Source organism: Acanthaster planci, linkage group LG21, assembly GCF_054643075.1.
Source record: "Acanthaster planci isolate LZ-2023a linkage group LG21, COTS_SCS, whole genome shotgun sequence".
NCBI classification, from domain to species: domain Eukaryota; kingdom Metazoa; phylum Echinodermata; class Asteroidea; order Valvatida; family Acanthasteridae; genus Acanthaster; species Acanthaster planci.
In genome coordinates, this window is record NC_141797.1 from 468,753 (window position 1) to 480,374 (window position 11,622).

Below are 11,622 nucleotides of genomic sequence, written 5' to 3' on the forward strand. Positions count from 1 at the left end.
CTGTAACTCTATGTGCAGTGCATGTGCAGTGGGCGTGGTTTAATTTGAGGCGACGTCCCACATACAAGTTGGGTAGACCTTCTTCACCCACGTGACTCAACGTAAACAATACCACCACGTGTGGACCGCCTTGGGCATGCACAGTGATCGCGTAATACATGTATTCCCACGAGCATCTTCAAACATGTACAAGCGCACGTGCGGACGCTGAATGCTTGACTAGTTTATCCCGAATAGGTAGATTACCATCACAACACTTAAACTTGAAATCAAGTCGGTAATTGGCTGGGTGTATTTGGTTCAGTCGGTGCGGTTCGGCGTGCAGTTTAGTAATTACACGTAGGAACCGTGAGTGCAACCGATCAACAACCTGATTTCACGTCTACACGACATTATACCATTGAGAGAACTATCTATGCAATCACACGTATGAAGCCAAACCACGGTTCACAACAACACACAATGCATGACATCTAGATGCTCAACCAACCTTATAAATCTTCGTTTTTGAAATTAGGCTCCTATAACACGCGGGATTTATTTTCCTTAAATGTAAATAACCCCCCCCCTCCACAATTTCGGCCCAGGATTCGAACCCACACCCCATGCATCACAAACCATTATGATGTAGACGTAACCACTCGATTACCGCAATTCACTCAAGTTGGCGGTGTTTTTACTGTTGATATACCGGTGAACAGCTGCAACGCGAGTCTAATACATATTGGGCATGCGCAATAGAAACACAACCGCCGTGTTTGGCTTCATGCGTATGATGTATATACATGTATATCTCACTTGATGACCGAGTCACGTCTCTTTCGGGATGACCAATCACAAATTAAAATGACGCGCTTCGAAATATTTCTGGCGCACTAATTCCTGAAAAGTAGTGCCTCGCATTAAATACGTCAACATCGTTGTTTTCATAAAATTGGAAAAAACGTTTTCGGGACACTGAATTACACTTATGACCAAAACTCGTGTATCCAAACATATTAATAAAGTAAGACAAAAGAGAAGATTGCAAATATTTGAGTGAGGAGAAATATAATTTCAGTAAGAGTGCTCAGTCCAGCAGAGCCCCGTGAACTCTCGACGCCATTTCACCTCTATGTCATTACGTCCTTGGAATTCGCGAAGCGAGTTACGACATCCATTTCACGAAGTCATGCTGGTGATAAAATACGCGAGTACCTGCACGCTTCATTCACTTTTCCGATAAAAGTGAGTTAACTTTGGCGATGCTTTGGTGCAATTTCCTTTGCCAGGAAGCATTACCGATTTCGTCAACCATACAGGGACATACGGCTTCGCCAGGTAAATTTGTTTGGATTTTGTACGCTCCAGGTTACCTTCTCCGACTTATGCACCTCACATACGGCGTGACCCCGCGGACCTACCGGGCTTAAATCTCGATGTACTCTGAACCAGGTGTTCAGCATGAACAATATATCTCAAAGCAGCTCTGCAAAAGGCCAAGAATGAGACTAAATGGTTGCAAATTTGTGACCAAATGAACTGAACTATTAGACTGGAAATTTGGTTATTTCCTTCTAATGTGCTGGACTAAAAATTGTGAAATGTCGAATGATCTGAAAGACGATGATTTGGAGGCCACAAACACTGGGTGAGTGTGATGGTTCATAAAAGAAACCGAGGTATATGTACGTGAATTTCTCTAGAATTGTTTTCTTCCAGAATGGGTTATTGTGAAACATCCTCCCTAAGACCCAGTCTTCAAAAGCTAAATGACTTGTTTATGTCACGATTTTAGCCATATCTATTTGAGACCTGAAAAGAATGTCGAATTTCACCACCCCATTTGTCTTAAAAGGAATGTAGGCGTGACCCGATACAAAATAACCGGTCAGTCTGTCTTGTGCAAATGACCAATGAAATCAAGTCCTCGAAATAGTTGAAATCTGCATATGAATTAACCAGCACGTGCTTCTCAAAAGAGCCGCGGACGGGCTTTCGAGCTAGTCCTAGGAGGGCGCTTAGTTTTTTAGTCCGCGTTCGATTGATTGGCTGTGGTATTCAAAACACTTGAAAGCCGTGGTATGCAGCCAGGTGCAAGATATCGTTGAACTCGTCATACATTGGCCATACAGGGCGGAGCTCGTGTATGGAATGATTTAAACCTTTGGTGTACGTACGCATGCAAATGGTGATTCCATGTACGGACGCCAATAATTCACTACAGTGTCCTGTTAGCATTCAGAAAGCAAAAACATGACCAGAAAAAAATCAATTTACGAGAAAAAAATTCATATCAGTCTCATCGGGCTTGTGATTGCGGTGTAAAGCAATGTCTGTATTTGGAACTATTTCTTAATTTGCAAGGATGGATAGGCATGATGCAATAATATGCAAAGACGGAAGGACAATGGCGGGCCTGTTGTCCGATTCAAATGATGTGATAATATGCAAAGACGGAAGGACAATGGCGGGCCTGTTGTCCGATTCAAATGATGTGATAATTTGCAAAGATGGAAGGACAATGGCGGGCCTGTTGTCCGACTGAAATTATGCAATAATTCGCCAAGATAGAAAGACATAATGCAATTATCTGCAACGATGGAAGGACAATGGCGGGTCTGTTGTCAAACTGAAATTGTGCAATAATTCACCAAGATAGAAAGACATAATGCAATTATTTGCAACGATGGAAGGACAATGGCGGGTCTGTTGTCCAGTTCAAATGATGTAATAATTTGCAACGATGGAAGGACAATGGTGGGCGTGTTGTCCAAGTGAAATTATGAAATAATTACAAAGATAGGAATGATTTAATTATTTGCAACAATGGATGGACAATGGCGGGCCTGTTGTCCAGTTCAAATGATGTAATCATTTGCAACGAAGGAAGGACAATGGCGGGCCTGTTGTCCGATTGAAATCATGTAATTATTTGCAAAGATGGATGGACAATGGCAGGCCTGTTGTCCGATTTAAACAATGTAATAATTTACAAAGATAGGACATGGTATAATAAATTGCAACGATGGAAGGACAGTGGCGGGTCTGTTGTCCGGTTCAAATGATGTAATAGTTTCCAAATATGGAAGGACAATGGCGGGCCTGCTGTCCGGTTCAAATAATGTAATAATTTGTAACGAAGGAAGGACAATGGCGGGCCTGTTGTCCGACTGGAATCATGTAATAATTTGCAGAGATGGATGGACATCATGTAATAATTTGCAACGAAGGAAGGACAATGGCGGGCCTGTTGTCCGATTGAAACGATGTAATAATTTACAAAGATAGGACATGATATAATTATTTGCAACAATGGAAGGACAATGGCGGGTCTGTTGTCCAGTTCAAATGAAGTAATAATTTGCAAATATGGAAGGTCAATGGCGGGCCCATTGTCCAGTTTAAATGATGTAATAATTTGCAACGATGGAAGGACAATGGCAGGTCTGTTGTCAAACTGAAATTATGCAATAATTCGCCAAGATAGAAAGACATAATGCAATTATCTGCAACGATGGAAGGACAATGGCGGGTCTGTTGTCCAGTTCAAATGATGTAATAGTTTCCAAATATGGAAGGACAATGGCGGGCCTGTTGTCCGACTGGAATCATGTAATAATTTGCAGAGATGGATGGACATCATGTAATAATTTGTAACGATGGAAGGACAATGGCGGGCCTGTTGTCCTGTTCAAATGATGTAATAATTTGCAAAGATGGATGGACAATGGCGGGCCTGTTGTCCGATTGAATCGATGTAATAATTTGCAAATATGGAAGGTCAATGGCGGGCCCATTGTCCAGTTTAAATGATGTAATAATTTGCACCGATGGAAGGACAATGGCGGGTCTGTTGTCAAACTGAAATTATGCAATAATTCGCCAAGATAGAAAGACATAATGCAATTATCTGCAACGATGGAAGGACAATGGCGGGTCTGTTGTCAAACTGAAATTGTGCAATAATTCACCAAGATAGAAAGACATAATGCAATTATTTGCAACGATGGAAGGACAATGGCGGGTCTGTTGTCCAGTTCAAATGATGTAATAATTTGCAAAGATGGATGGACAATGGCGGGCCTGTTGTCCGATTGAATCGATGTAATAATTTACAAAGATAGGACATGATATAATTATTTGCAACGATGAAAGGACAATGGCGGGTCTGTTGTCCAGTTCAAATGATGTAATAATTTGCAACGATGGCAGGACAATGGCGGGTCTGTTGTCCGAGTGAAATTATGAAATAATTTGCAAAGAGAGATGGACAATGGCGGGCCTGTTGTCCAATTGAATCGATGTAATAATTTACAAAGATAGGACATGATATAATTATTTGCAACGATGAAAGGACAATGGCGGGTCTGTTGTCCAGTTCAAATGATGTAATAATTTGCAACGATGGAAGGACAATGGCGGGCCTGTTGTCCAGTTCAAATGATGTAATAATTTGCAAATATGGAAGGACAATGGTGGGTCTGTTGTCTGGTTCAAATGATGTAAGAATTTGCAAATATGGAAGGTCAATGGCGGGCCCATTGTCCAGTTCAAATGATGCAATAATTTGCAACGATGGAAGGACAATGGCGGGTCTGTTGTCAAACTGAAATTATGCAATAATTCGCCAAGATAGAAAGACATAATGCAATTATCTGCAACGATGGAAGGACAATGGCGGGTCTGTTGTCCGATTGAAACGATGTAATAATTTACAAAGATAGGACATGATATAATTATTTGCAACAATGGAAGGACAATGGCGGGTCTGTTGTCCAGTTTAAATGATGTAATAATTTGCAACGATGGAAGGACAATGGCGGGTCTGTTGTCCGGTTCAAATGATGTAATAATTCGCAAAGATGGGTGGACAATGGCAGGCCTGTTGTCCGATTGAAACGATGTAATAATTTACAAAGATAGGACATGATATAATTATTTGCAACAATGGAAGGACAATGGCGGGTCTGTTGTCAAGCTAAAATTGTGCAATAATTCACCAAGATAGAAAGACATAATGCAATTATTTGCAACGATGGAAGGACAATGGCGGGTCTGTTGTCCAGTTCAAATGATGTAATAATTTGCAAAGATGGATGGACAATGGCGGGCCTGTTGTCCGATTGAATCGATGTAATAATTTACAAAGATAGGACATGATATAATTATTTGCAACGATGAAAGGACAATGGCGGGTCTGTTGTCCAGTTCAAATGATGTAATAATTTGCAACGATGGAAGGACAATGGCGGGCCTGTTGTCCAGTTCAAATGATGTAATAATTTGCAAATATGGAAGGACAATGGCGGGTCTGTTGTCTGGTTCAAATGATGTAATAATTTGCAAATATGGAAGGTCAATGGCGGGCCCATTGTCCAGTTTAAATGATGTAATAATTTGCACCGATGGAAAGACAATGGCGGGTCTGTTGTCAAACTGAAATTATGCAATAATTCGCCAAGATAGAAAGACATAATGCAATTATCTGCAACGATGGAAGGACAATGGCGGGTCTGTTGTCAAACTGAAATTGTGCAATAATTCACCAAGATAGAAAGACATAATGCAATTATTTGCAACGATGGAAGGACAATGGCGGGTCTGTTGTCCAGTTCAAATGATGTAATAATTTGCAACGATGGAAGGACAATGGTGGGCGTGTTGTCCAAGTGAAATTATGAAATAATTACAAAGATAGGAATGATTTAATTATTTGCAACAATGGATGGACAATGGCGGGCCTGTTGTCCAGTTCAAATGATGTAATCATTTGCAACGAAGGAAGGACAATGGCGGGCCTGTTGTCCGATTGAAATCATGTAATTATTTGCAAAGATTGATGGACAATGGCAGGCCTGTTGTCCGATTTAAACAATGTAATAATTTACAAAGATAGGACATGGTATAATAAATTGCAACGATGGAAGGACAGTGGCGAGTCTGTTGTCCGGTTCAAATAATGTAATAATTTGTAACGAAGGAAGGACAATGGCGGGCCTGTTGTCCGACTGGAATCATGTAATAATTTGCTGAGATGGATGGACATCATGTAATAATTTGCAACGAAGGAAGGACAATGGCGGGCCTGTTGTCCGATTGAAACGATGTAATAATTTACAAAGATAGGACATGATATAATTATTTGCAACAATGGAAGGACAATGGCGGGTCTGTTGTCCAGTTCAAATGAAGTAATAATTTGCAAATATGGAAGGTCAATGGCGGGCCCATTGTCCAGTTTAAATGATGTAATAATTTGCAACGATGGAAGGACAATGGCGGGTCTGTTGTCAAACTGAAATTATGCAATAATTTGCCAAGATAGAAAGACATAATGCAATTATCTGCAACGATGGAAGGACAATGGCGGGTCTGTTGTCCAGTTCAAATGATGTAATAGTTTCCAAATATGGAAGGACAATGGCGGGCCTGTTGTCCGACTGGAATCATGTAATAATTTGCAGAGATGGATGGACATCATGTAATAATTTGTAACGATGGAAGGACAATGGCGGGCCTGTTGTCCTGTTCAAATGATGTAATAATTTGCAAAGATGGATGGACAATGGCGGGCCTGTTGTCCGATTGAATCGATGTAATAATTTACAAAGATAGGACATGATATAATTATTTGCAACGATGAAAGGACAATGGCGGGTCTGTTGTCCAGTTCAAATGATGTAATAATTTGCAACGATGGCAGGACAATGGCGGGTCTGTTGTCCGAGTGAAATTATGAAATAATTTGCAAAGAGAGATGGACAATGGCGGGCCTGTTGTCCAATTGAATCGATGTAATAATTTACAAAGATAGGACATGATATAATTATTTGCAACGATGAAAGGACAATGGCGGGTCTGTTGTCCAGTTCAAATGATGTAATAATTTGCAACGATGGAAGGACAATGGCGGGCCTGTTGTCCAGTTCAAATGATGTAATAATTTGCAAATATGGAAGGACAATGGTGGGTCTGTTGTGTGGTTCAAATGATGTAATAATTTGCAAATATGGAAGGTCAATGGCGGGCCCATTGTCCAGTTCAAATGATGTAATAATTTGCAACGATGGAAGGACAATTGCGGGTCTGTTGTCAAACTGAAATTATGCAATAATTCGCCAAGATAGAAAGACATAATGCAATTATCTGCAACGATGGAAGGACAATGGCGGGTCTGTTGTCCGATTGAAACGATGTAATAATTTACAAAGATAGGACATGATATAATTATTTGCAACAATGGAAGGACAATGGCGGGTCTGTTGTCCAGTTTAAATGATGTAATAATTTGCAACGATGGAAGGACAATGGCGGGTCTGTTGTCCGGTTCAAATGATGTAATAATTCGCAAAGATGGGTGGACAATGGCAGGCCTGTTGTCAGATTGAAACGATGTAATAATTTACAAAGATAGGACATGATATAATTATTTGCAACAATGGAAGGACAATGGCGGGTCTGTTGTCCACTTCAAATGAAGTAATAATTTTCAACGATGGAAGGACAATGGCGGGTCTGTTGTCAAGCTAAAATTTTGCAATAATTCACCAAGATAGAAAGACATAATGCAATTATGTGCAACGATGGAAGGACAATGGCGGGCCTGTTGTCCAGTTCAAATGATGTAATAATTTGCAAAGATGGATGGACAATGGCGGGCCTGTTGTCCGATTGAATCGATGTAATAATTTACAAAGATAGGACATGATATAATTATTTGCAACGATGAAAGGACAATGGCGGGTCTGTTGTCCAGTTCAAATGATGTAATAATTTGCAAATATGGAAGGACAATGGCGGGTCTGTTGTCTGGTTCAAATGATGTAATAATTTGCAAATATGGAAGGTCAATGGCGGGCCCATTGTCCAGTTTAAATGATGTAATAATTTGCACCGATGGAAAGACAATGGCGGGTCTGTTGTCAAACTGAAATTATGCAATAATTCGCCAAGATAGAAAGACATAATGCAATTATCTGCAACGATGGAAGGACAATGGCGGGTCTGTTGTCAAACTGAAATTGTGCAATAATTCACCAAGATAGAAAGACATAATGCAATTATTTGCAACGATGGAAGGACAATGGCGGGTCTGTTGTCCTGTTCAAATGATGTAATAATTTGCAAAGCTGGATGGACAATGGCGGGCCTGTTGTCCGATTGAATCGATGTAATAATTTACAAAGATAGGACATGATATAATTATTTGCAACGATGAAAGGACAATGGCGGGTCTGTTGTCCAGTTCAAATGATGTAATAATTTGCAACGATGGAAGGACAATGGCGGGCCTGTTGTCCGAGTGAAATTATGAAATAATTTGCAAAGAGAGATGGACAATGGCGGGCCTGTTGTCCAATTGAATCGATGTAATAATTTACAAAGATAGGACATGATATAATTATTTGCAACGATGAAAGGACAATGGCGGGTCTGTTGTCCAGTTCAAATGATGTAATAATTTGCAACGATGGAAGGACAATGGTGGGTCTGTTGTCTGGTTCAAATGATGTAATAATTTGCAAATATGGAAGGTCAATGGCGGGCCCATTGTCCAGTTCAAATGATGTAATAATTTGCAACGATGGAAGGACAATGGCGGGTCTGTTGTCAAACTGAAATTATGCAATAATTCGCCAAGATAGAAAGACATAATGCAATTATCTGCAACGATGGAAGGACAATGGCGGGTCTGTTGTCCGATTGAAACGATGTAATATTTTACAAAGATAGGACATGATATAATTATTTGCAACAATGGAAGGACAATGGCGGGTCTGTTGTCCAGTTTAAATGATGTAATAATTTGCAACAATGGAAGGACAATGGCGGGTCTGTTGTCCAGTTTAAATGATGTAATAATTTGCAACAATGGAAGGACAATGGCGGGTCTGTTGTCCAGTTTAAATGATGTAATAATTTGCACCGATGGAAAGACAATGGCGGGTCTGTTGTCAAACTGAAATTATGCAATAATTCGCCAAGATAGAAAGACATAATGCAATTATCTGCAACGATGGAAGGACAATGGCGGGTCTGTTGTCAAACTGAAATTGTGCAATAATTCACCAAGATAGAAAGACATAATGCAATTATTTGCAACGATGGAAGGACAATGGCGGGTCTGTTGTCCAGTTCAAATGATGTAATAATTTGCAAAGATGGATGGACAATGGCGGGCCTGTTGTCCGATTGAATCGATGTAATAATTTACAAAGATAGGACATGATATAATTATTTGCAACGATGAAAGGACAATGGCGGGTCTGTTGTCCAGTTCAAATGATGTAATAATTTGCAACGATGGAAGGACAATGGCGGGCCTGTTGTCCGAGTGAAATTATGAAATAATTTGCAAAGAGAGATGGACAATGGCGGGCCTGTTGTCCAATTGAATCGATGTAATAATTTACAAAGATAGGACATGATATAATTATTTGCAACGATGAAAAGACAATGGCGGGTCTGTTGTCCAGTTCAAATGATGTAATAATTTGCAACGATGGAAGGACAATGGTGGGTCTGTTGTCTGGTTCAAATGATGTAATAATTTGCAAATATGGAAGGTCAATGGCGGGCCCATTGTCCAGTTCAAATGATGTAATAATTTGCAACGATGGAAGGACAATGGCGGGTCTGTTGTCAAACTGAAATTATGCAATAATTCGCCAAGATAGAAAGACATAATGCAATTATCTGCAACGATAAAAGGACAATGGCGGGTCTGTTGTCCGATTGAAACGATGTAATATTTTACAAAGATAGGACATGATATAATTATTTGCAACAATGGAAGGACAATGGCGGGTCTGTTGTCCAGTTTAAATGATGTAATAATTTGCAACAATGGAAGGACAATGGCGGGTCTGTTGTCCAGTTTAAATGATGTAATAATTTGCAACAATGGAAGGACAATGGCGGGTCTGTTGTCCAGTTTAAATGATGTAATAATTTGCAACGATGGAAGGACAATGGCGGGTCTGTTGTCCGGTTCAAATGATGTAATAATTCGCAAAGATGGGTGGACAATTGCGGGCCTGTTGTCCAATTGAATCGATGTAATAATTTACAAAGATAGGACATGATATAATTATTTGCAACGATGAAAGGACAATGGCGGGTCTGTTGTCCAGTTCAAATGATGTAATAATTTGCAACGATGGAAGGACAATGGCGGGCCTGTTGTCCAGTTCAAATGATGTAATAATTTGCAAATATGGAAGGACAATGGCTGGTCTGTTGTCTGGTTCAAATGATGTAATAATTTGCAAATATGGAAGGTCAATGGCGGGCCCATTGTCCAGTTTAAATGATGTAATAATTTGCACCGATGGAAGGACAATGGCGGGTCTGTTGTCAAACTGAAATTATGCAATAATTCGCCAAGATAGAAAGACATAATGCAATTATCTGCAACGATGGAAGGACAATGGCGGGTCTGTTGTCAAACTGAAATTGTGCAATAATTCACCAAGATAGAAAGACATAATGCAATTATTTGCAACGATGGAAGGACAATGGCGGGTCTGTTGTCCAGTTCAAATGATGTAATAATTTGCAAAGATGGATGGACAATGGCGGGCCTGTTGTCCGATTGAATCGATGTAATAATTTACAAAGATAGGACATGATATAATTATTTGCAACGATGAAAGGACAATGGCGGGTCTGTTGTCCAGTTCAAATGATGTAATAATTTGCAACGATGGCAGGACAATGGCGGGTCTGTTGTCCGAGTGAAATTATGAAATAATTTGCAAAGAGAGATGGACAATGGCGGGCCTGTTGTCCAATTGAATCGATGTAATAATTTACAAAGATAGGACATGATATAATTATTTGCAACGATGAAAGGACAATGGCGGGTCTGTTGTCCAGTTCAAATGATGTAATAATTTGCAACGATGGAAGGACAATGGCGGGCCTGTTGTCCAGTTCAAATGATGTAATAATTTGCAAATATGGAAGGACAATGGTGGGTCTGTTGTCTGGTTCAAATGATGTAATAATTTGCAAATATGGAAGGTCAATGGCGGGCCCATTGTCCAGTTCAAATGATGTAATAATTTGCAACGATGGAAGGACAATGGCGGGTCTGTTGTCAAACTGAAATTATGCAATAATTCGCCAAGATAGAAAGACATAATGCAATTATCTGCAACGATGGAAGGACAATGGCGGGTCTGTTGTCCGATTGAAACGATGTAATAATTTACAAAGATAGGACATGATATAATTATTTGCAACAATGGAAGGATAATGGCGGGTCTGTTGTCCAGTTTAAATGATGTAATAATTTGCTAAGATGGGTGGACAATGGCGGGTCTGTTGTCTGGTTCAAATGATGTGATAATTTGCAAATATGGAAGGACAATGGCGGGCCCATTGTCCAGTTCAAATGATGTAATAATTTGCAACGATGGAAGGACAATCGCCGGCCTTTTGTCAAACTGAAATTATGCAATAAATCGCCAAGATAGAAAGACATAATGCAATTATCTGCAACGATGGACGGACGATGGCGGGTCTGTTGTCCAGTTCAAATGATGTAATAATTTGCAACGATGGAAGGACAATGGCGGGCCTGTTGTCTGAGTGCAATCATGTAATTATTTGCAACGATGGAAGGACAATGGCGAG

The 11,622-nt window shown here is 40.1% G+C and overlaps 1 protein-coding gene across 1 annotated transcript in view; it reads right to left on the reverse strand.

Annotated features, from left to right (window-relative positions):
• LOC110982433 (uncharacterized) overlaps positions 1 to 11,622 on the reverse strand; it is a 72,931-nt gene that overhangs the window by 20,977 nt on the left and 40,332 nt on the right. The gene's annotated exons all lie outside the window — the stretch shown is intronic.